This window comes from Haemaphysalis longicornis, unplaced genomic scaffold (genome assembly GCF_048455015.1).
Source record: "Haemaphysalis longicornis isolate Haplotype H1 unplaced genomic scaffold, Haemaphysalis longicornis Haplotype H1 scaffold_10, whole genome shotgun sequence".
NCBI classification, from domain to species: domain Eukaryota; kingdom Metazoa; phylum Arthropoda; class Arachnida; order Ixodida; family Ixodidae; genus Haemaphysalis; species Haemaphysalis longicornis.
Window position 1 is genome coordinate 125,241,815 of NW_027526204.1, and position 27,990 is coordinate 125,269,804.

The 27,990-nt window shown below is 50.0% G+C and overlaps 1 long non-coding RNA gene across 1 annotated transcript in view; it reads left to right on the forward strand.

Moving 5' to 3' along the window:
* LOC144157950 (uncharacterized) overlaps positions 1–12,222 on the forward strand; it is a 100,766-nt gene extending 88,544 nt beyond the window's left edge. Inside the window, exons 6-7 of the long non-coding RNA XR_013319911.1 lie at positions 3,726–3,966; positions 12,092–12,222. This is a non-coding gene — a long non-coding RNA (uncharacterized LOC144157950). The remainder of the gene's footprint in view (positions 1–3,725; positions 3,967–12,091) is intronic.
* The last annotated feature ends 15,768 nt before the right edge of the window (positions 12,223–27,990 follow it).

Genomic DNA, 27,990 nt, shown 5'->3' on the forward strand with positions numbered 1-27,990 from the left:
GAGGGACGACATCCCCTCAATGACGCCCCCATCACGGAGGCCGAACTCCGCAGGGCGCTGCGCTCCTGCAAGCGGAAGTCAGCACCAGGGGCTGACGGCCTCACCTACCAGATGCTGCGCAACCTGGACGAGGTGGGGTTCGCGAGGCTTCTGGCTGCCTACAACCGCATCTGGGCGACAGGGCGGCTGCCTCCCGATTGGCTGTTGGCCATCCTGCGGCCCCTCCCCAAGCCAGGCCGTGGTTTTGGGGCAGTTACGGCCTACCGCCCCGTTGCCCTCACCTCCTGTGGCTGCAAGCTGCTGGAGCGGGTGGCCCTGCGCAGGATGGAGGTCATCACGTCGGAGGAGGAGTTCATCCCGGAGCAGCTCACAGGCTTCCGGAGGCATAGGGCTGCGACGGACTCCATTGCCGACGTGGTGGCAGCACTGGAGCATGCCCGGACCACCAGGCAGGTGGCAGCCCTGGTGCTGCTAGACGTCAAGGGTGCCTTCGACAACCTGCAGCGCCCTGCCATCTCCCTGGCCCTGGAGGAGGCAGGTATCGCGGGCAAGCTGCGGGGTTTCGTCGAGGCGTTCTTGACGGGCCGCACGGCGCGGGTGCAGGTGGGCAGCGCCCTGTCGGCGCCCCGGCCAGTGAACGTGGGCACCCCGCAGGGCTCAGTCGTCAGCCCCTTTCTATTCAACCTGGTCATGGCGGCTCTACCAGACTGTCTGCCGAGAGGAGGGGCACACAGGGTGTACATGTCTGTGTATGCCGACGACGTTGCCCTGTGGGTGCTGGGCCCCAAGGGGAGCTGCCGAAGCATAGTGCTACAGCTGCAGGCAGCTCTGGATGCGGTGCGGGCCAAGCTGGCCAATGTTGGCCTGCAGCTGTCAGCAAGCAAGACAGAGGCGATGCTGGTCCACCCGGATGCCCAGTCCCGTCGCAGGGCCAGGTGCCTGCACATCGATGGCGAGGAGCTCAGCTGGAAGTCCAGTGTGCGCTACCTTGGGCTCACACTGGACCACTGCGTCAACTTCCGGCAGGCCACCAGGGAGCTTCGAGCCAAGGCACAGATGGCCACCACGGCCGTGCGCAAGATGGCTGCCAAGCACCGCGGCTGCTCGCAGCGAACGGCCCTGCGACTCTACAATGCTGCGGCTGTGGGTCTGCTCATGTACGGGCTACCATTGGTCACCCTGCGCAAGCCCAGCTGGCAGCAGCTGGAGGGTGACCACCGCAGGGGCGTCCGCACCTGCCTTGGCCTGCCTCGAGACTCCCAGTGTGCGAAGACGCTGGCTGAGGCGGGGGCATGGACGCTCCAAATGACGGCGGACCAGCGCGCCCTGGGCCACATTGACCGGCTGCGGCGGGCTGAGGGAGGCAGCCCCCTGCTGCAGCGGCTGCGCACACACCGCCACTCGCGCATGGGGCGCATGTTGGCCCTGTACGAGGAGGTGGTGGCTCCCGTGGAAGCAGGCCCTCCCTCCAGCCGCCCCCCTGCACTGGAGGCCGAAGTGCACACGGACATCCCGGGCCTGCATAGCAAGCGGCGGACGACGCACTGCGGGCAGCTGCAGCTGGCTCGGGGCGTCGTGTGGGGCGACCTGGAGGACCACACCCTGGTGTACACGGATGGTTCCGTGCGGCAGCAGCAGGGTTCGGCCACGGCGGCGGCAGTGCTGGGGGAGGCCACCAGGCAGGCGCGGCTGCACTACGCCGCATCATCCGCCACGGCCGAAATGGTGGGTGTAAGCCTTGGCCTGGACCTCCTACTGGAGCTGGAGCCGCCCCCCGAGCGCTGCGCCGTGCTGTGTGACTCTCGAGTGGCCCTACTCCGGATCCAGGGGGGCGACCCGCGCTCCCTCCTGGTGCGGGCCGTGCGGTACAAGGTGGCACGGCTGGCCCAGCAGGGGACTCGCCTGCGGCTGCAATGGGTGCCAGGCCACATTGGGCTGGAGGGCAATGAGAGGGCAGACGAACTGGCCGCCGACGCCCACGAGCTGCCCCCTACGCCCACGGCAGCCCACGCAGCTGCGGATGACGCCCGCCTGCTGATACAGCGACATGTACGGGCCCAGCATCCGGACCCGAGGTTGGCATCTGGAGAGGCCCCACCACCCGTCCGGGCCACACGGATGCCGAGACATCAACGCTCGGCTGTCCTGCGCCTACGCGTGGGGTGCGTGTGGACAGCCGAGCGCAAACACCGCCTGGCACTCATCAATGACCCGTCGTGCCAGCACTGCCGGGCGGCTGTCCAGACCCTGCCACATCTGGTCCTGGAGTGCCCCCAGTTTGCGGCAGGGAGGACCGAACTGTTGGCCGCCTTCGGGGGAGGGGCTCGGCCCCTCGAAGAATTTCTGTGGCCGCCAGGCAGTGCCAGAGAGCGGGACGGCGTCCATGAGGCCCTGGGGTCGTACCTGGATGCCTCAGGACTCCTCCCGGCTCTACGCTTTCTCCCCACATAAACTAAACGGTGTGTGTGTGGGTGCTTCGTTTTTTTTTTCTTGTGTTTTTTTTGTCTTCGTGTTTTAAAAAAGTGTTTACCTTGTATATATTGTACATATATGTCCTGTTAGACTTGTATATTTGTATATATGTAACCTCTTCTTCTCTCTATCCTCCCTTCCCTGTACAACTATTTTCCCCATTCCCCACACCCCCCACACCAGCAGGCGTTCCGGTGTCCACCCTTAGGTGAGACAAACTACGCCTGCTGGTGGTCTTTCCTTTCCTTGTTTACAATAAATTCATTCATTCATTCATTCATTCATTATATAACATTTCTTAGCGTCCTGCGAAGTATCAGTAGCTTTTCGAACGGCAATCCGGTACTAAATTTCAAATAAATGCCACGTTGCAGGAGTAGTTTAACTACGTTCCTTAGCACTCTGACTTCTAGGCGTCTGTCGTCAAGTTGAACCACTTTGCCTTTAAGCGCAGAGTATAACTGGCCAGGCCGTTCTACGGAAATGACGCCGTCCAGAATGTTGCATTTTATTTTGTTTATATTGTATTTCTTGGTAGAGCAGATGGCCATTTTTCCTTGATCCTGTGATGGGGTGATTCTGTAGCGCTGAATGCACAGTGGTTCGCGCCCTGTAGCGATTTTTCAGGAAAACCTGTAATAATCTTTCCATCGGTCTCGAAAAAAAAAAGGTTGGTACGCGCGATTGGCTCTCAAATGCTCGGCAAAAAAAACGAGGCGAATTCTGGCATGACGCATTTATTAGCGAGTTCTTCTGTCAGAAAAGTTTAAGAGTTGCGCAAAATGGCAAAATTTTAACCTTTAGTTCAAGCTACTTTATTCTGCTCTAGTTATGTGAACACAGCCCTCCGGGGAACACTGTGTTTTTATGGCATTTCTAATTTGGTGCACGCGTTTGTTTTGAAGAGCACCACTCCTGTCTTAAATTCACTCTTAGCTTGATGCTTCCGTCTGAAACATTTCAAAGTAGTGTGGCAGTCTTTGTTCTCTTCAGTGGAGAAATAATGAACAAGAGGTAGAACTACTGTGAAGGTGAGGCCACGGCCAGAAAATGCTGTGATGGCACTAGTCAACTTAATGCAGCACGGTGTATACAACAACACCTAAACGATTCACACTAACTTTTGTATGACCTGTAAATGAAAAAGTACTACAATATTCATGTCACCAGATGCAACTATCGTTCGTGCAACTTTGCATCGGTGCCTTGGAAACAGTATGAAGCCTAATTTTGTGTGGAAATGCTCTTTTCAGGCTCACAGTTTCCCTGAATCAGGACGCGAACGACCCTTCCAAGGACGTCACGGCCTTATTCCCTCTCGGCAATGTGTCAAAAGGAGACATGCTCACTATCTTCATTCGGAGTACAAGGGGTGGTTATTTGGTGGGGACAAGTTTTGACAAAACGACACATTTGGTCGCCGGTACGTCACCCCGAGACAACTATATACGCCCTTCAATTTCAGACAACTGCACGATTTACAGACAGTACGCAGTGAGTATAATATAAACATCCGTTACATACAGTCCGCCACATTAGCACTGAGTTTGATTTTTTTTGTTCAATATTGCACCAATTCCGTCAAACGATTTCACATATGGGTTGGTTGAGGTAACCGCATGTAGTGCGCAATCAAAAGGAACTGCCAAATCTTCTCCCTTTATTTGGAACAGTAGCAGCTGACGGAGATTCATACGCCCAAGAAAGATGAGAGACTAGCTCAGTGTCTATGAACGTGCCGAAAGATGGCGTCCCCTGAAGGAAATCAACGCAAATATTTGTTTGCACCTTAGGCAGTGCACAGGTCGCTGCGTATGGTACCGTAATGCAAATAATTTGTCTTACGTCTTTGCACCAGCCACACCTCGTGTATTCTAATCGCCGTGCAGTCTGACACAACCTGTGAGGGCTGTCCTTGCAGCAGCGCAATTTAAAAATGGCCGCATTGCAGGGAGAGTCCTTTTTTATGGCATGTGCGTCAGCCATGATTATTCCAGCGTAGCTGTTAGCCTCTAGTTGTTGGAAAAATTTCGTATCGTGGACAAAAAACTCAGTAAGGACCCAGGATTCTCGAACAAGACGCCGAGCACATGCGTCAGGCTATGCAGGAATACTGCATAGAGCTCAATATTTGTGTAAATAAAAAACACAAAACATGCATCGAAACCAACTGAGTGATGAAAAGGCACCTGTGAACAATGGGGATCCGCGCCCTGGAAAAGTTTACGTTTGCAGCTGCCCTCGAAAAGGGGGGTACGTCATTTGAGGGCGAATGTTGGCTAGGCACGACCCAGAATTTTCTGCCATAGAAGCCGAGTGCAAATGACGTGCCTACAGAGACGACCAAGAACGTTTCGTGATCTCCCACAACAGCATCTGCAGTGGTTTCCAAAAGCGAGATGGCGGCCATTTTTCCCATTAAGAATAATTTATTATCAGGTTTAATGCGGCGACGCTACACAGGGGATTTAGCATGCCGTATTGGCGGGGGATCTTTACACGTGCGCCAAAATCTCGAAAACACGGGCGCACTGGCTTTTTGCATTAATCAGAAAAGCGGCCGCTGCGGCCAGGAATAGAAGCCCCGTGTTTGTGCTCGGAGGCACAGCACCTTAACCACTGAGCCACCGCGACGACTCCCTTAACAAATACAATGTCCACCTCAGCCTGACTAAGGAAGCGAACGAATTTTTTTAAATAAATCATCCCTATGTAAAGAATTAAGTAGTTCGCTACTAATCAGGTGAAATGTCTCAAAATGACCTCTTTCGCAGGCGACAGCCTGTGAAGCTTTGCGCCTAATCGTTGTTTACCCCAGTCTGCGAAAAGAAAACGGTAATGAACACTGTTCGGAAGGCAACGACAAAAGAAGCTTAGGCAGAACTTGATGTTGGGCTTGTTAGTTGTGGTCTAAGAACATCTCGTGTGTGTTTCTTGAGCGCTACTCATCATTTCCTTCGGATAAAAAAAGGTGACTAGACACACAAAGCGCCGACTAGCCACTTATCTTTACTGAGTAAAGAAACACATACTAACAAAGATGCCATCGACGCATGCGCGAAACACGTAGGGCAAAAATGAAGGAAAACATAGTGCCATACGGGGAGCAAGGCAAGTGACAGCAGGCATGTGCAATCGCTTTTGACATAACAAAACAAAGCAACGGCCGGTGCAGTAAACACACACACTAAAAATCACACCAAAAGTTTTGCCAAGAAATGCAATCTTGCATATCAGTACGGGCAGACGGTGGAAAGTAGGCTTCGACAATTTTCCTTCTGCGCACATTTTTGTAACTCGTGATAACGTCGCAGACGTGGAAGCATGGCCTTCAGTCTTTGCAGTGGGTGGCCAAGCTGCTGCCAATAAAATAGCTTACTAAAAATTTTAAAAAGTTTTCCCCTCATCACCTTGCGTTTTTCCTTCTTGTCTTGCCCTAGTATTTTCGCTCATGCGTAGGTCGTACTTTCACTCGCATGTGTTTCTTTACTGAAATAAAAACCAGTTGCAAGCCTGTACTTTGTGGGTTTAGTTGCCTTTAGTGTCCTCGTCTCCGGTGCAGCTTTGTTTGTCCTAATGTACAAACTAGGAAGAAAAGTTTTGGCGTGCGCACATTTCATGCCATTTTTGTTACGCTATTCGTAAACAGAACATAACTTGAACTGGGATAACCGAAGGAGAGGGTGGTGCGCACTCGGCAGAACTGCTATTTCGTGGATAAGGATCTTCGGCCAATGCATTTTGGGGGTATTTATGCTCCTCAAATGAAAGATATACTAGTTAGTTAGCAACCAAGAAGTTTTCTCTCAGTCACGTTTTTTCACGTCAAGGAAATTATAGTGGAGGTAATGAGCTCAATCTATATGGGCGGCAGCGCCGTTTTTCGGGTTTACATTGCTTTCGGGCGTAGCCACCGCAGCCATGCATGGTACTTCCCACGCGAGGGTTTGCAATAAACTTTTGGCGGACACATAAACCAATGTTTTTCTATATTGCCCAGAACGCGACGTTGGTTGCGGTGCATTCATTTTTCAATCCATTTTACGAGTGGGTTTATTTTAGGACGCTTACATGTCCGGCCAGCCAGGCCGTGTCCTAGCTTCTGTCCACCTTGTCGCTGCCCTTCGGTGCACCTCGTGCGGTACACTTCCTCACCATGATGCAACTTCCCGCGCATTTTGCCGCATTGTTCATCCCGGGAGAGGTGCCGCCCGGAAGGCCCCCGAAGGTTCTGCTGGTCTGCTTTCCGGTAGAGATTTCCAACTCATCAAAGTATGTGGAGAAGACCAAGATCGGCCGGCAATCCGCTCACAGGTCGGCGGCAGAAGCCTTTCTTTTCACTAACAGTATTCGCGCTTGAGACAGATGTACAAAACAATTGCTGTTACAATTTTCTATTCTTGTGTAGGTTCTTTTTTCTTGGGATTTTTTGAACTTTTAGCGGCCTCTCTGCTGTTTAAATGTGAAAGAGTACCGTTGTCCGCTCGCAAGCCAATGCCGACTGTGCTCGTTCGCTTGTTCCAACGAACAGACCAGCAGACCAGTACCGTTGGCCATGCAAGTGTCGTCACCCCAAAACGTAAAGAGAAATGGATGAAAGACACCAGGCGATAACGCATTTTTGAAAACAACAGTTTTGTAGCTACCGATATCTCAATTGCAAACATGCTGGTAGATAGAGACGGTGCTGCCCTGGAAGGATGTACTGTCCCACTAATCGCTTTCATCCCAAAAGAACAGATCTGAAGGCATCCAACGGTAGAGAGGATACATATTTAGGGTCTACTCCAAACGGCCAAATATGTGGGGGCTATACGCAGTAGGAAAATTTGACAGGCACAAGCTCCAGGTCCCAAGGAAGTGCAATACAGCATCTGGTACGAGCACGGAATGGTACAACGTTGTCGCCGTTGTTTCGGTACTCCAACACGCTGCTGTAGCGGTGAAACAGTTCTTTCTTTTTTCATTTCCATTACTTCGTGAAACCTTGCTCTTTCCGTGACACTTTTCTCATATCTTCTTCAATCTGTGTCTTCTTTCTTGTTGTCCCAGGGTCCAAGGAAGTTATAGAACTGAAGGCTTGCTCCACGTCGAACACGAGACAGGCAGCTCGCCGCTGTTACTCGCGCAGCGGGAAATCGCGGGCATATACACAACAGGTTTTCGGTAGTCGCGCGCACAGCCCAGGTGGGACACAGTGGAGAATCCTCCTACCCTATTTTGAACTGGAAGCTTCGGGTATAAGCCACGTTGAGACGCAAACGATGCAGTACACCTTTAGGCGCTTTGGATAGTTCGGGTGGAAGACGGAGTTTACAGAAAGGATCAATCCCATTCCGGGGATAGATATCCGCTGTGAGGGTGCTGCCACTTCAACATTTGCTCACTCGAACCAGTTCGATAGATAAGGGCACAAGCATCCTCTCGAGAGAAAGGAAGCTGTGTCGTGTTACGCAGAGAGTGGCCCGCAACAACAACGACTCATCTTTAGCGACCAAAATTCTTCTGCGTTTTTTGCGAGATTCAACAACAACAATGGCTCAGCTTTAGGGACAAAAATTTTTCTGCATTTTTTGCGACATTCAGGACTAGGCAAAACATTGTAATTCATCTCTTGTGCGCATGGCTACGTCTGTACGCATTTGAGTCTTCATGTACGCTTTGACTCCTTTCTCTTGTTAGGCGCTCTGCGCTTCCTAGGCTCCATTCGCTCTATTTTTTTCTTTCACTTAACTTTATTTTGGGTTTTGTCCTTGCATTTCATTGCGTGCGATTTTTCATTTAACATTTGTTTTCTCTCTATTGCTGCTTTAGCGATCTTTCACATTCTCTTCACTGCATTGTAATCACCTCCATCTCGCGCAGCAAGCACTGCCGCTAGCAGAGCCGACCTCTCCAGCCCACATTAAACAGTTCTCTCTCTCTCTCTCTTCTTCCTTCGTTCCTGTCTATATCTTGCTTTCTCTTGTTTCTTCTAACTTCGTTTGTTTTAAGTTTTGTTTGCATTCTATTCTTCACTTGTTCTTTCCTTTAAAGGGACACTGAAGTGATATGTAAACATTGCGGGATTACTTGCGCAAATTGTAGTCCGGAGTCCCCAGGCCATGTTACGACCACTCTGGGCACGTTTACGCGATTTTATTTAGTAGAAAAATTAATTCGAAAATGCTGTCCTCCTCTCTTTACGCTCGCCCATTTTCTGCGGCGTTTTCGTGTGACCTCGCGAGGAGCCGAGCTCGCAATTGGCTGCGCTACTGCACGGCACCCCGGCCTTCAGACAGAGTCAGTCGGCCCAGCGTTTCGTCCGCCGGCCGCCGACGGGTCGTCGCAATTCGTTCGCTTAGTTGAAACGAAGCCAGGACACGTTTGTGAATGGAAGAATGGGCCTTTCTTTACTTGGTTAGTTTGTACACTGTATCTAGCTCCACGTCAAGGTCGCTTCACACAAGCGCTGCACAAGCGCACATGCGATGCTTCGCTGACTGGTACGCCAGTAGGAAAATATAAGGCCTCTTGAAGGCGGGAGAAGAGTCAGCGAAGTCAATATAGGTACTACGGAAAAAAATCAACTGTTAGTTTTACTGTACAATTTAAAACTAGGCTGCGGGAAGCACTTTTTTGCGCTGGGCGAACAAGCACAGCGGTCAGGAGCACGACTACGCATCTGCGAACGCTTCTCTGTCTACGAAATGCAATTGCTAGACGTGAGCTATTGTGGAATTTCGGGGGACGCTTACTGCACGAGCGCAATACAACAAATAGTCACCTAAGCTGCTTGAAATGCCAAAACCAAAGACAAGTGTAAGCTGGTTGTACAATATATACTTTATATTACCAAGGTCGGCATATCCCGTCCCGTGGCCGAGTGGTCTGGGGCGCTAGGTATGTTGGCGCAAGTGTTTTGCAAGTCACGAGTTCGAGTCCCCGTGGGTACGTGCTTTTTTTTTGGAAGGTAATTTTTTCGTTTTCTGCCGATGTTTTCTACATTGAGTTCGCCTTTTTTTGGGCCGCAACGTTCATGGCTCCACGAACTAGTTCACAGAACGCGCGCAGGCTGGCACTGGCGCGCTAGCGAGTTCTCGTTGGCGTGCTGTTGCCATAAGCACCGACTGCTTGCGGGCAGTTGGCACAGGCCAGAATGAACAGACCCTTGGCCTGGTGCGAACACGCTTTTTACGGTACAGGCATGAGTGAGGCAAGCTCCAAATATGGGGGAAAAGCGCATGACATTTGGGCGTCTGCGGGTACGCGGAGGGCGTCCATGCACTGCGTAGGCCTCGGCTAGTGAATGCTACGATTCCAAGCCGTCCTGGGAGGCTTATCTTTATGCATTTTTACAGCTGACAACATGACAGAAGCGCGGTACGATGATTACTGAGTTCTTGAGAATGCCCATCCAACAACGCCACCGGTTGTGTTTTACAGAACCGAAACCGAAACTTGTTTGGTTGCTCACCTTGGGCGTCGTCCAATCACGGTGCCCGCTCCTCCCAACGTCACAGCTTTACTTGGTGCGGCCGCCGCAAACCGCGCATGGTAGTTTTTCTGCTTTCCCGCTTTGTAAAATAATTACCGATTTGTCAACCGGATAAACGATGAAAAGTGTGCTAATTTGAGCCAGTCTACACAGTGCAAGCAAAAACAGGAGCTTGACAAATTCACTTCAGTGTCCCTTTAAAATGTGTGTCCACTTCTGCCTGTTTTATCATTGTTTCCCAAAACTGACATTTTTCTTTCTCTTCCGCGGCCTTAATGCAACTGTCGAATCGGATACCTCGTGCCTTTTAGGCAGATGCCACCTTTCGTGGCTTCTTTCAACAGGGTCGCAACCATTCTAGTAATGTTTACCGGTGGCTAAGGGGCTCATCGATCGATAGATAGATCGATCGATCAATTGATTGATTGATTGATTGATTGATTGATTGATTGATTGATTGATTGATTGATTGATCGATCGATCGATCGATTGATTAGACAATTAGTTGGAAACACCAGGCGCCCTCCCGAGTCTGATGTACAAGAATATTTGCCGGAGTACACGATATTCGATTACCACAGCTTAATGGGAGCCATGGAATCCCGCATTGGCGACGCCCATCTTCAGCAGCTTCATTTTGCCGATCGGGTGCGTGTAAGACAGCTCTAGAAAACCTCGTGCATAGCGTGGAGCGACTAACGCACAAGGCATTCGCTGGTTCTACTAGCGACGCAAAACACCTCATTGGCACTGGAGCACTGTCGATGCCCTGCAGAATCCCAACTTTCAGCGTTTTGTGCGTCTCGCTCTGCCGATGACTGTCGGTGCGGCTCTTGGATTAGCGCTCGACGCTTCAAGTGGAATCCCTGGCAGCACGGCAATTTGAGCCTGGCTCTCCGTCTTCCTATTTCTCAGTTTACCTTTCTGTCTACCTGGCTCACAGCCCTAATTGGATTGTTCCTCGCACCAGGTTTATTCTAATTGTCTTCTTGATCCGCAACACTAGGAGGTGTTGTGGACCAAGTAGACAATTAGAATAATTGTTTTCTTGGTCCACAATTAGAATTTGTGCCAGGATACACACGGAAATGACGCCAGTACAAGGAAGCAGGGTGCCTGTAAAGGGTGCACACCTGAGAAAAGGGTCTCCTTGCGGGGAAGCAAACTTTAGCACTAAAAAGTACGTTATACTTACGGTTGCTCGTTATTGGGTTTTATATTTTAACACGGAAGTGTTTTATGCCGTGATACAACAATATTTGATTGACGTCATATCCGCAACGGAAAGGACGGCAATACATTTTTGCCGAAGCGACCCGGCAGCAGGACATCACTCGCCAAGTACACCCACAAGACAGCAGATGACCTGCAAAAATCATGCTCATTTCGCTACAGATTTCACTGCACATTTAACTTTCGTGTTTTCCGATTCATATGTCAGAGGAATCAACCACAGTTTCTCACTAAAGCTTGCTAAATACAGTTCAAAATTAATGCGAGTTGAAAATGTGAATTGTTACGTGTGTCTCAGGTTTGTTTTCTGTGTTTTTCTCTAAATTGAAAACAAACACTTAGTAACGCAGAAAACAACACTGAATAAATATATTCTGCAAAACATGCTCACTAGAAATCACTACAGAATGGCATTTCAAATGGATAAATCAGCAGCAACCTCTGGAGAAGACGAAAGTACTGTGTATATTGTTAACAAGGCCTGTAAACTTAAAAGCAGCCTTTGTACCGCTAGGACGCTGTTAGCAGCAAATGTGAACAGGAATTATTCTGTTTTTGTTTTAGTTAAACCACTTTCAAAACCGATAGGGCATACATATCAAAGAAGTGGTGAATACATACCGGAAGAACAATTCCTTTTAGGATTTTATCAATCCTATAGAAAAAAGAATAAATTAGAAATAATGAGCTCAACGAAGAGCGTTAGTAATGACTGTTTTAAAGTGATTGGGATTAGTCATGGCAGCGCTTTTGTGGCGGAGATGGTTCTATTGAACTCTTGTTTTCGTTATAAAATATTATTATACACTTGAGTGTGGCAATATGGCATGCCAACTTTGCTGCAATGATTAATTAAGGATTTTATTAAAATGAACTTGCACTTTTTCTTTTTTTTCCACTGTCTTTCAGGAACAAGGAACGAAAAAGTACTTGTAAACACTTAATTGACAAACCTTGTAAACGTGGTTTTTAGACGTGGTTTTCTGAAAAAAAAACTTTGTAAACATGGTTTTTAGACGTGTTTTTTAAAAGAAATAAACGACTTTTTTCTTTCTGTTTTACGAAACATTCCTGTGCTCCCTGGAAATTACGTACGGGTAAATATGTATAGCACATACTACAGAGAAAAGATTAGGTGGGCAGGGAGAGTTGCAGATGCCTGTTGAGCACGCAGTAAGATGCAAACAAAAAAACCGCGAGGCTACAACCACAACTCCAGCTTTTCGGACCAAGTCTAGTGCCGCTATCGGCGACTAAGGGCTAAGGAAATAGCGTAACCACACGGGCAGCGCTCTTCCTGAATGCTTACAGAAAAAGCCCGAAATGTTCCGTAGAATATTACTTTCCACGCCATATTCGGAAGGAGAACTACCCGCATGTGTAAAATACGGCATACATATATTGGTTCCACGAGGTTTCTGGGACGTTTAAAGTTTGAGCATTGCAGAGAAGCTTCAAGCATTGCGGGAAAACTCCTGTCGTCCGGGGAACAAACAGGCCATATGTTGCCAAAGAGGTGCGCGTTTTGTCTCGTCATTGTGTCAATGCGTGTTCCTAATCAGGCCCGTTTTTTAAAAGGCGATAGTGTATCTTCAGCTACGCCAACGCGAACATTTTCTGTCTGTCTGTCTGTCCTGTTGGGTCCGGGAAGGCCCACCCGAGCCGAGCTCCGTCGCCTCCGACATACGTGTGGTAGCGTGGATTGAAGCGAACGGCCAGCCAATGATGCAGCCGTGAAGAAGTCTCGAAGCCATAGGCAAAACGTAACCGATTACTTCATAGCGAGATATGAGCCGAAGCCAAACAACAATGCCCCGATGAAAGAGGTTACAGTACAAGACTGGAGCAGAGTGACAGCATTGATTCGCTGCTCAAACAGGAATGAACTACAGCGCTTGGAGGGGTCTTATTTATACCCAAAGCTCTAACGGTCAAAGCAGCGTTCTCTCTGGATTATGCACACGATACGAACGGCACAGAAACACCCAACACTATTTCCAGAGTTCGTGAGCAGTCAGTAGTAGCGGCGCACACTGCGTCCGAGAGAGGGGAGGTCTCCGCTGCGGACGCGGGGCTTCTGCGTCCTTGGGGCAAGTTGAAGCGTGCTTCGTCTGCCAACGTCGGTTTGAATCGCGCCGATAAATAGGCGCCACAGATCGAGGCACGTGCTTGCTGCAAGCGTGAGTCACCGACAAAGGGGGCCTGCTTGAAAGGCGCACGTAGTGGATGATTCGCCGCACAGCCGAGGAGTATTGAAACAAAGCCCAGCGGTGGGCTCATTCGTAACAGCTTCTCCGCCGGCGGTCCGGGGTCCCGATAAATAAGGGTCTTCAACCGTTGTCCGGAGGGATGCTTTCGGAGAGAAGTGCTCGCCAGATGCTCGACTCCAGGCCTGGGCTGTACGACGCCGTGTTGGAGCTTCACCGGGCCGGTCACTGGACTCCCCAAGAACGTCTCTGGCTTTGTCAGGCAAGCAACCGAACAACAAAGGAAGACACAACCGCATCGCCGACAAGTGCGAAGACAAATTCACACTGAAGCTCTACCAGGCTTTTAGTCGCGATAAAATACGGTAAAATTTAACTACACTAGTTATGTCTTAGCCCAGCAGTACTTTAGCCAAGCACACTAACTTGAAAGGTGATATTTCGCGTGATTGGAAATGTCCCACACAAAAAGAAACGTAATCGTAAAGGGCAAAACCTGCTTCAGGAAAAACAATGAAATTGAGAAAGTCAGGCGTCTACAGGCTACTTCTTGCGCTGAGAACTGCGATTTGAGCTCTCGTCGTTGCCCTTAGCTTTCCCCTTTTGCAATCGCACCTTAAGTGCGCCCGCTCTCTCAAAGGGCCTGCTACCGGTCGAGGGGACATCGGCCTTCTTCCGAGGCGTATCTCGAGCGCGCTGAGAAAACTGCTCTAATTTCCACCTTCGAGCGAGGCATGCGGTTTCTTTATAAGCCGCCCCGAGGTCCGCTGTGACGCGGCGCACAGCCTGCGCGTGGCGCTGCCACTCTGCAGGACCTCATAGGAGCTGTTCCCACACTTTTTTGTGACACCGTCGGTAAGTGAACACCGAAGGGTGTTTTCGTTCTCCTTTCCGGCTGTCAAGGCCAATCGACGCATGGGCGGCCCGGTCTCAACAGACGGCTCAACCCCAGGCGACACCGGAATGGCTACGAGCGTGGCTGGCCGTTGCTTGACATCGAGTATCTCAGTTGGAGGTGCAACGCTAGCGACTCGCTCAGTGGCGGCGTCGTCGTTAAGCTGAGCTTTGCCGTGAAAACCGTTCAGTGTCTCGACTGCCGGCTCTGCCTCAGCGTTGCTCGGTTCGGAACACGCGTCCGGAAAACACCATTCGTTTCAAAGGACTCGTGTCGCCTCCTTTCGCTAACGTCACGGTTTGGGCTTTCCCGCGGAACGTCGTTAGCCTGCGAACTGCACGCGTTCAGGTCGGTAACCGCTTTCAAGGCCTCCCGTGAACCTGAGTACTCCGAACACAACGCAGACATTTCTCTGCTCACTGTAGGGTCTTTACAAAAAGTGTATGTACGCTTCCCTCTGTCGTGAGCCTCCAGAAATGCCCCATCCTCGCTATCTGTCTGAGTCTCGCAATTCCTCTCAGAGGTGGTGACACTATCGTTACTTGAGCCCTTTGCAGCGAGCTCAGCTCATTCTTTCCACGGCTGTTTCTCGAAATTGTACCCCTTTTCGCGTAACCGCGAACCCGACCTGTTCAAAAATAGGTACCTGTATTCTGGAAGAAGTTGTGGGGATACCGCCGCCTGCGTGACATGTTCACCAAACGAACGTGCGATGCTGACTATAGCAATCGGCAGGCGCACGTTTCATGCTGCTACGGCCTCCTTCACCCAAACACTCTGTCCCGCCAGCTGATCCGGTTCAACTAACGCAGGGTGGACAATGTCTACCTTCGCCGCGGAGTCGCGAGGAACTCGGCGCTGTTTACCGGTGACCACTAGCTCACGTACGTACGGCTCTAGAAACTACCTGCTGTCCTAACTCTTATCTAGCACGTGAAAGACGAGTTTTCCCGTCTTGCAACTAGCAGCGAAATTTCCCGTCTCGCCTCAGTTGTAACACGCAGCCTGTCTGCGCGCTTCAAAAGCTTTCTTTCTGCGCTGCTCCTCAGCGTCTGCTCTCTTTTAAATGCATAGCATTTTAGTAACTCACAATGTCACGCGGCGTTGGCGTGCGCTGTCGTAGTCCGCATGCGCGCCTTGTCGTAGTCCGCATGCGCGCCCTGTCGTAGTCCGCAGCCAGGAAGAAATAACAGTTTCCGGCGCCCGGTTTCGAACCCATGACGCCGCGGGCGGAACGCAAGGTGCCCGGCGCACAACCGACCGAGCCACGAAACCGACACAGATTTCAATGCACCGAACGCGCCTTATATCCTTCACTCATTTCTCGTTTGTTTCGAAAGCGCCACAAGTTGTCCCGCGCTTCCAAAAGATGGCGACACGGGTCCCGCGATCAAGAGATACGACTTGCCGGCGCACCCCCTCGGAAATGCTGTGCATTTGATCGTGCCCCTCGCGAGGGGGATGTCTTTTTTTTACATACTTTCGCAGCAGCCTTAAATTGGGATAAAAAAAACTCCCGGTCCATCTCCACTAACATGAAACCTGGGGCGGGGGAAGCATGCGGTGTACAAGTGTACTCTTGGTGCCTTAGCGTTTCTGCCCACGGAGATAAAACTGTTTTTCTCTTGGCGCTCTTTGCCCCAGTTAGCATTGCGCCATTAACATCCAACCATCATCGTCATCTTATTTCCCTTTGACCTGGCGGCTGAACAGACAGACAGGCAGTCAGATGGATGGAGGGACAGACAGAAGACAGACAGGGAGACCAAAATTTTTATACAGCTTATATTCTTGCGCCAAATGTCGCCTCGGGTGCTCCTCAGTGACCGGGGCCGAACGTTCGTATCAGCAGTTCTTGCAGAAGTGCTACGCTCTACGGAAACTGCTCACAAGACGACATTGAGTTATCGCCCTCAGAATAATGGACTTACTGAGCGGTTCGACCGCACACTGTCCGACATGATTTCCTTTTATATTAACCCCGACAACACCAAATAGACAGTGCTTTGCCGTTTCCCACCTTTGCTTACAATACGGCACTTCAAAGCACCACTTCGTTCTGTCCATTATTGCAATCTACGCTCCCCAGTGTGAATGTTATCTTGCATTCACCCTTCTTATAGCAACGTCAAGACTACGTGCCTTTCTAATTATTCTGCTGATATATTGTCTCCTTTTTGTTTTCGAGGCCAGTTTCATTATCCGAGTGAACGACTTTGCTAGCTCCACCGTCTTCCTGGGGAGCTCTGCCTCTCGGCCCTCACTTATCAGGCCTTGGCCTGAACTCTTTTTGGCCGTCTTTAGGCCCCTGCGCACCTCGTCGTGTAACGAACTCATCGGCTGGCTGAGCTGAATGATCCACAATATTTACACCTGGCCTTTCGTGCACCCAGAGTCTCAGGTTTTCTGGTTGACGGCGGTAAAACTGCTCGAGACCAAAGCACTCAACTACCTTGTCATGCTCTCCCAAAGCCTTTGCCTCTTTGAGACACTCCTCCATGTTAGCGCTCAGCTTATACACGAACTCCGAGTACGACTCACCATAGCTTTCTCGGCTTCACGGAATTTCTGGCGAAACTTTTCTGCCGACAGCTTGTACTTACGCAGGAGGCGTGACTGACTTTCTCGTAGTCCTCCACCCCCTCCTTTGGCAAGCGGGCCATCACGTCGGATGCCTCACCTAGCAAAAGCGTAAGCAGCTTTTGCGGCCATGAGTATCGGCTAAACTGGAGCCTCTCGCACGTACGCTCGAAGTTGACCAAAAAAAGACCGATATCTTCTCCTAACCCACGCGACAAAAACGCACCCCCTACCAGCTATCCTCAGAAACCTGGTAAAACTCAGTGAAGAAAAGTGCCGCCCTCACTATTGACCGCCGTGAATTCTGCAAAGTCCTAAGCCGCCTCGACGTCCTTGGTGTTGGATCTCGCACCGCTGCCTCAGGGTTTACGAAGTTGCCCTCCGACCGCTGCCACCAGTTGTTGGTTCCTGGAAGGCCAACCCGAGCCGAGCTCTGTCGCCTCCAACATACGTGTGGTAGCGTGCGAACCTCCAGCCAATGGTGCAGCCGTAAATAAGTCCAGAAGCCGTAGACAAAACGTCACTGTTTACTTCATAGCGATATATGAGCCGAAGTCAAAGACCAATGCCCCGACGGGCGAGGTTACGGTACAGGACTCGAGCAGAGTGACATCATTGATTCGCTGCTGAAACAGGAATGAAGTACAGCGCTTGGAGGGGTCTTATGTATACGCAAAGCGCCAACGATCAAAACAGCGTTCCCTCTAGATTGTGCACACGATGCGAACGGCACAGACACACACAATACTCTTTCCAGAGTTCGTGAGCAGTCGGTACTAGCGGCGCACGCTGAGTCCGAGAGAGGGGAGAGAGGAGGTCTCCGCAGCGGACGCGTGGCTTCTGCGTCTTTGAGGCAAGTTGAAGCGTGCCCCGTCTGCCAACGTCGGTTTGAATCACGCCGATAGATAGGCGCCAGAGATCCAGACACGTCGGAGCTTGCTGCAAGCGTGAGTCACCGACAAATGGGGCCTGCTTGAAAGGCGCACGTAGTGGAGGCTTCGCCGCACAGCCGAGGAGTATTGAAACAAAGCCCGGCGGCGGGCTCATTCGTAACAGTCCCCAGATTCAGCATCCCGTTCATTATTTAAAATAATTCTTGAATGACAGTTTTATATTGGCCGAACGTCTTCAATGCATTAACTCTAAACAGTTGCTCCATATTTGTTGGAGAACGTCAATGCATAACTGGTGTTTGCAGTGCTATTTTAATAAACTAAATGTCTTGATAGATTTTGTGATAGCAAATTTAAAAAAAAATACGCTTTGAAAAACCAGTTGGAACCACGAAATACAGACAAGGCTCTCGCTGGTACCTCGCGCTCGTGGCTGCAGCACGAAGTCCAAACAGTCCCAAAAGCAGTAGTATGGAAGCGGGAAAATTGAACTCCGCAAACCTCCAATGAATGAACCGAGACAGGAGGGCAACAGCGTGAGAGAGGGGTAATGATACAAAAGGCAAAGTAGCTTAAGCTACACTAGCCGTTGTTCAGCAGTTTCGCGTGGAGCTTGAAGGGCCGTGCTGTGCAAACGCGAGGAGCATTAGAATTGGATTGGATGGGATGGGGGCACGACATCGCTATCGACATGGGCTCACAACCCTTTTTTGTACAGGTCCTGGAATGCCTGACTGCAATCGCACGTCCGATGTACAGCGCTACGGATAACCAGTTTCCACCGCCATTTCCTGCAAGCCACCGCATCGAGTTTACGGGTTTCAAGGAAGCGGTACTGCCCTTTCATCCCTTCCCGGATACCTGTCGCACATCGCCAGGTTTGGCGTCGACGGCGTTTTCTACCTGGCAACCTGGTACAGCGAGCGACATCCTTCGTCTGACACGAGTACTTAACCGCCACTACTCCGTTGGACGCGCGGGGCACGACATCGCTATCAACATGGGCTCACACCCCTTTTTTGTACAGGTTGGTTACTTACGCTCTGCTTCATGTTACCGTACCTCGAATAGATAGGTTATGGCGGTGTCGTGCCCTGATACTGTATTTGAGTGTGCCGCTTCTATCAAGAGACGGTGTTTTTCTGGTGTTGAACGTATGCTTATGTGTCTTGCCCGTATGCTGTTAATGGTGTCGGGAGATGTTGAAAGCAACCCTGGCCCTAACGGTGACACCCCTTCCGGCCCTCATGACAGCCAATCCTCTCAGGCCAGCATTGATGGCATTTTTGAAATTTTAAAGCGGTTGGAATCAGGGCAAGTACAGTTTTTTCGCGAACTAAAAGAAGTGAAAGACCAACAAGTTGCAATGCACACCTCTATAGAAGGTTTGCTGGCCAGGGTAACCGTGGTTGAGAGCGACGTTAACTCGTTGAAACAAATTACGCCTAGCGCATCATCGGAAAACAATCTTGCTAGTTCCCTAACCCGAGACATCGCCCAGCTAAAAGGACAACTAGAAGTCGCCAATAACAGAACTCGCAGAAATAATTTAATCATACATGAAATAACTGATACTGCAAATGAAAACTGGGCTGATTCGGAAGAAAAAGGACGCTCTTTCTTTCAAACGCAATTAGGCGAATGCGTCAGTCCCGACAGTATTGAGCGTGCGCATCGAATTGGGCAATTCTGCGAGAGTAAGAACCGTCCGATTATTTGATGTTTTCTAGCTACAAAGATAAGGAGCGCATCCTTTCCTGTGGGCCTAAGCTAAAAGAGACTGATTTTGCAATGCGCAATGATCTTACCACTGATGTAAGATTAGCATATTCGAAACTTCTACAAAACGCCCGTACGTTACATTTACCGTACAAACCGAGGCATGACAAGCTAGTTATCAACAAAAAACATTCGTCTACGATTCTGGGCTCGACCAAGTATAGTCGAAACAAAAAGTTAGCTAAGCGGGACGCAGTTGTCTCCGCAACATGGTGCATGCGGTCGTAACTCTGTTCAGACAGCATTACAAATTCCAGAGTTTGCTATCCTCGTAGTAAACTGCCGTAGCATAAAAAACAAAGTTGATGAATTTGCTACGCTCACTTCAACAGCCAAGCCCCACATTATCATTGGCACAGAGTCTTGGCTTCATAGTTCGGTCCGGGACGCTGAAGTTTTTCCGCATGGCTTTGTCGTATATCGTAGTGACAGAAATACCCAAGGGGGAGGTGTTTTTCTGCTTGTCGATGCCAGCTTACAATCTACTTCACTAACCGTATTGTTGAGTTGCGCAGAATCGGTATGGTGTAACGTTCACTTAAACAGCGGACGAGTCATCACTATCGGGTCATATTATCGTTCACCAGCATGCGCTGATCCGGAAGCCTTCAGGTCTTTATCAGACTTTCTGTCAACATTGAACCACGATTACATACTTGGAGGTGATTTTAACATGCCGCAAGTTCAGGGGTTGGATCAAAAATGCATTCCCACCGACTCGTGTGCGCTGTCTGCAGGTTTCTACGAGTTGATACAAGCAAACGATCTTTTCCAATTTGTAACCGAACCTACCAGGAAAGGAAAAGACGCGCTTCCGTTTTAGATTTGCTCTTCGCAAATAGGCCCTCACTTGTCCGAAATACTGTAGTCGTCCCTGGAATTAGTGATCATGACTGCGTCCTTGCCTGTTTACCACCAATCAGATTCAAAACTGTGCACTATAATCCACGTAAAGGTTTCTTTTATAATAAAGGAGATTTTGTCTCCTTATCCAGGGAACTTGCATCCTTTTTACCAAAGTTTAACGAAATGAGCCGATGCTCTAACTGCAACACTCTATGGGAAGCTTTCAAGGACAAACTACAGCAATTAATAGCAAAATGTGTTCCTAGCAAACTAATATCCCGCAAAAGGCGTGCCGACAAGCCGTGGGTGTCCCGTGACGTACGTCTACTTATCAACAAAAAGCGCCGTCTTTTGCAAACGTATAGAAAAAAGAAAGACCAGAGCGTATTGGATGCCGTAAGGCTCCTCGGCAAAGACATAAAAATCCGGAACAAAATTGCTAAAGACAAATATCTCTGCTGCTTGGGAACTAAGTTAAAAAAAATTCCAAAGAAATGTGGAAATTTTTGAAATCCCTGGGCAAGGAACATACAGGAATACCCTGTCTTCACGTAAACGCCACAACTGTTTCTGAGGACCATGAAAAGGCGAATTGTTTCAATCATTACTTTCAGTCTGTTTTCTCTCCAACGTATTGTGAAAACACTCCGAGTGTCTCAGAACAAATAAATGAACAAATGGATCCCGTCATTGTGACCTATAATGATGTACTCAAACTACTCCAGAATGTTAAAGTTAATTCTTCAGGCGGAACTGACGGCATACCCAATGCCTGCCGTGAGACTATTGCCCACTTTCTCGTTGCTGTTTTCCAAGTCGATCACTTTTGGTGACCTGCCTGAGGATTGAAAAATCGCTAACGTTGCGCCCATTCACAAAAGTGGCCCGAAAAGCAATCCTGAAAACTATAGGCCCATATCCCTCACAAGTGCCTGTAGTAAAATCCTAGAGCATATAATATATAGCGCCATAATAAAACACCTGGAATCTAATAGATATTTTACGAACTGCCAACACTGCTTTCGGGCAGGTTTTTCCTGCACAACGCAATTAACAGAATTTAGCCATGCCCTTACAAAAATGCTTTTTTACATTCTGTAGACGTTCTGTTGACATCCTACCAACTTTATTGCTATCCTACATACTCTTACATTCTATTGACAGTCGTCTGTAAAACGTCTACTGAATGTATGTTGACACCCGTCTGTTGACTGTTGTATGTAGAAAGTCTACTTAATTCACGTTGACATTTGTCTGTTGACGGTTGTATATAGAAAGTCTACCTCATTTTTGTTGACATTTGTCTGTTGACGAGCTTCTGAAGGATGACCACTAAAAGTGTTTTGACACGCTTTGTCTCAAGTTGAATTTAACGCAAACATCTTTTTCCTTCGTCCTGGAGTCCGATTTCAATTAATTCATATTGGTTTTTGCTAAATACCAGGACAGGTTCACAATATTTGGGGACAAACTATTTACTTGACTTTAACCAAATTACGTTACTTTGTTTGAATCAGGTTTTAAACACACACACACACACATACACAAACACACGCGCGCCCGAGCGCCTGCACGCACGCACGCACGTACGCACACAGACACACATACTCTCTCTATCTCACACACACACACACACACACGTATCTTTCTCTCTCCCTCTCTCTCTCTGCATGTATCTTCACACTTGTGCAGCCCCAGAAAAAAAAAAGTAGCAAAAAGGAGCAACTTTCACTGTTCGTACCTCGAACCGCGCAGTTTCTCCCTCGGAACAACCAGTTCGTCCCTCAGCCGCACGGGTTGGTACTTCACGACCCGCTCGCTTTCACTCTTCACGGTGATCAACATGACTATTCAGCGGTTCCGAACAAGCGCCAGCCAGCGGCATCAACCGCGCGCAACCGCTCGTCACTGTGTTTTGATTTGCGCAAGCTAAGTGCCATGCATGGTTGAAAGGAACGAATTATGCCAGTAAATATTTCGCGACAGACTACTGGACGTGTCTCCAACAACGGCGATAATCTAAAATCGCCTGCTATGCCCACCTAATACGGCCGGCGCAGATGTTTTGGTCGCTCTCGGCCAACCGCCAGCGGCGCCCCTCCCTCTTTGCGTACCTCCGGGAGAAACGCGTCAATCACCGGAGGCAGCCGAAACGCGGCGCGCAACCCATTCCAGATTTCCGTTTTGTTTAGTTACAGCTTGCAACAGTAAAGTAAACATGAAGATATGTGCAATTGCTTACGTTCCAGTGTTTCACGGTATTATATTTTGGAAATAATAACGCGTAGTTTGGTAAACATGCAATGAGAGGCGCAACTCACCGCGGCATCGGCATCCCGCGGCTGGCGAGTATATATACATGAAGTGCACTACTAGCATTTGTGCGGTGTCGGTGTCCTGCTTGCAAGCGCTTGTGGTTTTTCGGATGTAGTACGTTTGTGAGCTGGGGTTGTGTTGTTTGTTGTGTTGTGTTTCAGAAAGTGCGCGTGTGGATGTGACACGGCCAGCGCACGCGGCATGTCCGAGCCAGAATTAACAAGATCACCGGCACCCGCGCTGCGATCGAGACTCACAAGACAAACACCATTTCGTAAGAGAGGACGCAACCGCGAGCAAGCGGACTCGCGATAAACGGATCCTACTTGTATGGGAGAGATAGCGATTATAGCATTCTCGAAATAACGGGCAAAAGACGAGGTCTTGAGCGACGACACGGACACGGCAAGAACGGCAACGAATGAACCTGATCCAGACGAAGCATCGAATGCCCTGACGATGAAGTCACGCTTGCGACGCCGAGGAATGTGGGACCGAACGGACGGCACGAACTACGCCCGCTTCCCCACCACAACGGTTTCCCTTCCGAAACAACCACGGCGACTGCGAGCACGGAGCCGCAACGACTTTGACCGATCAGCCATGCCACCCTACGAAAACGCCCCGCTACCGCACACTAAACGAAAAGCCAAACGGCTCCCGCACCATACGCAACGCACGCGTCAATTCAAGCAACGTCCTCAACGTGCCAAACTATGCCATCCCTACACAGCGCAGCGATCGCCACCGGACAAACCAGACGACTACGCCCCCACATGCATCAAGCACGCGACGAGCTACACGAACACAATCGCCGACGGAAGCGGCGCAACCAATGCAACGCCGTAAACACTGTCAAGTTCAGGTCTGACGAAGTGAATCCCACGGCTCACACACAATAAAATCAAGCAGATTTGAAATTCACCGAAACTCAACGAGACGAACACCCTCTTAACGAAGTTTCTAGTATCTGGAACAACAAAAACAAACGCCAGCATTGAGCATCTGTGAACAAGCGGACAGTGATCTGGATACGAACGGACGTCAATCTACGCGAACGCTTCATTGTGCCTGGGTGCAGGCGCATTTCGGATTCAGAGCACGATTAGGATACGTATCAATGCGCCCGGAAACGAAAAAGGGCGACAAAAGCTGCCACCCGAAGACACGCAGAAAAACGCAGTTTACGGCCACGGCCGCACCGACAAGCCCCGAGCTCCCCTGAGCCCGACCCGGCCTGAGAACAAGACGAGACGCCAGGCGCAACGCGAGTGCTTACGTTCCGTTTCGCTTTCTCACATGTACAGTGTACTTGCCTTCGCACAGTAAGTCTCCCAACGACAGTGCACCGCGTCAGACGTTTTCTTCCTCTGTCCTGATTTATATGCAACCTGTGTTTTTCTAATCAATTAAACAATTTATTTTTTCTACTTAGTCTTTCATTCGAGCTACGACCTAGCTAACAGTGCAGATAAGTTGATTATTCGTGAGTAATGCAAATTGAGTACTCATGAGTACTGATTGAGTACTCATGAGTGCAGAATGAGTAGTGCTCATGAGTGCAGAATGAGTAGTACTCGTGAGTGCAGAATGAGTAGTACTCGCGAGTGCAGAATGAGTAGTACTCATGAGTAGTACTCATGAGCAGTAGTACTCATTGAGTACTCATGAGTACAGAGTGAGTACTCATGAGTACAGATTCAGTACTCATGAGTACAGATTGAGTACGAATACTCGTGAGGACAAATGAGTTTGAGTACAAGTGAGTACTATTACAAATGATTATTTGATGAGTGAGTACGAGTGATTTTGTGAACAGACGAACTTTTTGAGTCTGAGTTTGATTGAGTACAGCGTAAATAAAAAAAAATGTGATTGAGTTTGAGTGAGTTCTTTCTGTTTTGCCGACCTATGGCCATAACGGCGCGGTGGACGGATCAGTCTCCCAGATCGCGACCTTGTCCCAGGTCCAGCTGCTTGCGGAGATGGTGGTGCCAAGGGAGCCGCGTTGCTGGTTGTGTCGGTGAGTGTGTCACGCGGGGGAGGCAAGCTGTCAACGGAGACTTGATCTTCCTCGGCACTCTCACGACGATCGACAACCAAGAACTTAGCGTTTCGGCGAACGGTGCCCTGGTCCGTGCCAATGATGTAGGAGCGGGGCGCATCCGCCTTCGCAAGCACTGTTCCAGTGCGTTTCAGGTCCTTGATCCAAACCTTCTGGGCAGGTTGAAACTCCGGTCGCTCTCTGGCAGCATGCCTTCTGTTGTAGTTTAACTCTTGACGACTTCTGGCTTTGTGCTCTGAAGCCTTGAGGGCTGCTGCGTCTGCAACTGAAGGCTTCGTCAGTTCTGGTGCCAAAGGGATGTGCGTTCGCAGCCGACGGCTGAACAACAGCTCGGCCGGGCTGTACCCGTTGTCCAGTGGTGTTGCTCGATACGCCAAGAGAGCCCTGTACGGATCCGATGCCTTCGTTATTTTCTTTTTGGCGATCTTGACCGCAGCTTCAGCACAGCCATTGCTTTGTGCATACTTAGGGCTTGAAGTGATGTGTCGAAAGCCCCAGTCTTTGGCAAAAGCCAGAAACTCCGAACGGAACTGCGGCCCGTTGTCCGTGACCACTTCCTCAGGAATGCCATGCCTTGCAAAGATAGACTTTGTCTTCTGGATGACAGTTTCGGGTCTCTGGTTTTCCAGTAGTGCTATCTCAATGTAGCGCGAGTAATAGTCCGTCACACGCAGGTACCACTTCCCGTTGGCATAGAACAAGTCCATGGCTAACCTTTGCCACGGTCTGTCTGGGAAGGGGGTGGTCATGAGCGGCTGGACTGGAGTTAGTCTTTGCTCCATGCAGCTGACACACTTCTCCACGGTGTCAGCAATGTCTCTCGCTATACCTGGCCACCAGCAGGACAGTTTGGCTCGCCTTTTGCACTTCGTGATGCCTTCATGCCCGTCGTGGAGAGAACCGAGCACAGAAGCTCTTAGGGCTGCAGGTATGAAGTAGCGCTGGCCTCTCATGATGATTCCGTCATGTAGTGTAAGTTCATCCTTGAACTGCCAGTATGGCAAACACTCCTGCCGCACTTGGGACTTCACCTTCGGCCAGGCTGTTTGAAGGTAGTCCACGATGGCTTTGGAAACGAGGTCTCCACCTTGTGCCTTTGCAAGAGTCTGTAAGCTCACGTCGGGGACGTGCACATGACAGATGAGGGCTTGCTCGAACTCTCTAACCTCGTCAGCAAGGTCTGTGCTTCCATGTGCTGCAAGTGGCTGCCGGGATAATGCATCAGCAACAACCAGGTCCTTGCCTGGTACGTGCTGCATCGTATAGTCGTATCGCATCATCCTAAGACGCAGGCGTTGCAGTCTTGGTGTGAGGTCATCCACTGGCTTCCGAGTGAACAGAGGGATGAGAGGCTTGTGATCAGTTTCAATATGAAACTTCAAACCAAGAAGATAGTCCTTGAACTTGTCCGATGCCCATGTGATGGCGAGGGCCTCCTTTTCGATCTGGGAGTAGCCCTTCTCTGCCTCTGTCAACGATTTTGAAGCGTAGGCAACGGCTCGCAGGCTCTTGTCTTCCTGACGCTGCAGAAGAACAGCACCCATCCCGTAGCTGGACGCGTCTGCAGACAAGACCGTCTCCTTTGTAGGGTGGTAGAGAGCAAGCAGTGGTTGCGATGTGAGAGAAGCTTTAAGATCTTCGAATGCACGTTGCTGAGCGCTGTCCCAGCTGAATGGGACGTCCTTGTGCAGTAGGTCTCTCAGAGGAGCTGCCTTGACAGCTAGATTTGGTATGAACCGTGCGACAAAGTTCACCATGCCCAAGAATCTCTTTAGTTCGGTCACGTCTGTTGGAGGAGGCATGTTAACGATGGTCGCAATCTTGTCTGAGTCTGGAGTCACGCCATCTTTGTTGATCACATGGCCCAAGAACTGGACGGTTTCCTGAGCGAACACACACTTGTCACGGTTCAGTGTAAGTCCCTTCTGTTTTAGTCTGTCCAGGACTTCAAGGAGACGACTGTCATGCTCGGTTTTCGTCCTGCCCCACACGAGAATGTCGTCGATGAGGCACGCCACTCCCTCCTGGCCTTCTAAAAGCTGATGAACCATTCTCTGAAAATGTTCAGCAGCCGAAGAAATGCCAAAGGGAAGGCGGTTGAACTTGAACCGACCAAATGGAGTGATGAATGTTGTGAGCAGCGTTGATTCGGGATGCAGTTCCACTTGGTAGAACCCCGAGTATGCATCGAGACGAGAGAAGTACTTGGCTTGTCCCAAGGTAGCCAAAATCGGCTCTACGCTAGGGATTGGGTGATACTCTCGTTGTATGCTCTTGTTCAGCGCTGTGTAGTCTACACATATGCGCAATTCACCGTTCTTCTTTGGCACGACCACAATTGGCGAGCACCAGTCTGTTGGCTCACTCACTCTGGTGATGACTCCTTCCTTTTCCATCTTCTGGAGTTGGCACTCAACTGGCTTTAGCAGGGGAACTGCTACGCGTCTTGGGGATGCAACTGCCACGGGCTCTGCCTCTGGCTTCAGCTTGATTTTGTACGCGCAAGGCGCTTTCCCCAAGCCCTGAAATAGTTCTGGGTACTCGCTGACTGGGTCTAGACACTGCGTAGAACAGGCTCCGTTTACTCGTTGCAAGATGCCAAAGCTCTCTATCAGGTCTAGCCCAAGGAGTGGTTCGTCCAGGCCCCTTGTGACGTGCAGGTCTGCTGTGACACTCGTTCCCTTGTATGAGACTGTCGCATTCAGGACTCCAACGATGTCTAGACGCTGCTTTGCTGGTCCAAGAATGAGCTTGTCGGGTTTGAGAAGAGTGATCTGCTTTTCCAGCCTTGATAGCAGACCTGTTGGCACAACCGTGACGTCTGCCCCTGTATCCAGACGAAAGTCAACACTGTGGCCGTTGACGGCAACTGAAACTTTCCACGGTTTCTTTTTCATTGTAGCGTTGACTGTTCCGGCAAAGAACTGTTCATCATTTGTTTGCGTGCTCTCACGTTGCTGGATGATCTGTCGTAGTCGCTTGGCTTTGCAGACCGATGCAAAATGACCCTGCTTGCCGCACTTGTGACACTGGGCTTTCGAAGCAGGGCACTGTTGCCTGGGATGCTGTACTGCGTTGCCACACCAGTAGCAGGGTTGTTTCAGCGCTGGCTCAGTCCCCTGTTTTGGCGGACCTCCCTGCTTGGGTTTTCTTCCCTTGTGTGACTTCACTTTCAGGCTATCCACGTAGGCCGCTTCGGCAGATGAAGGGTCGACCGGCTGCTTCAG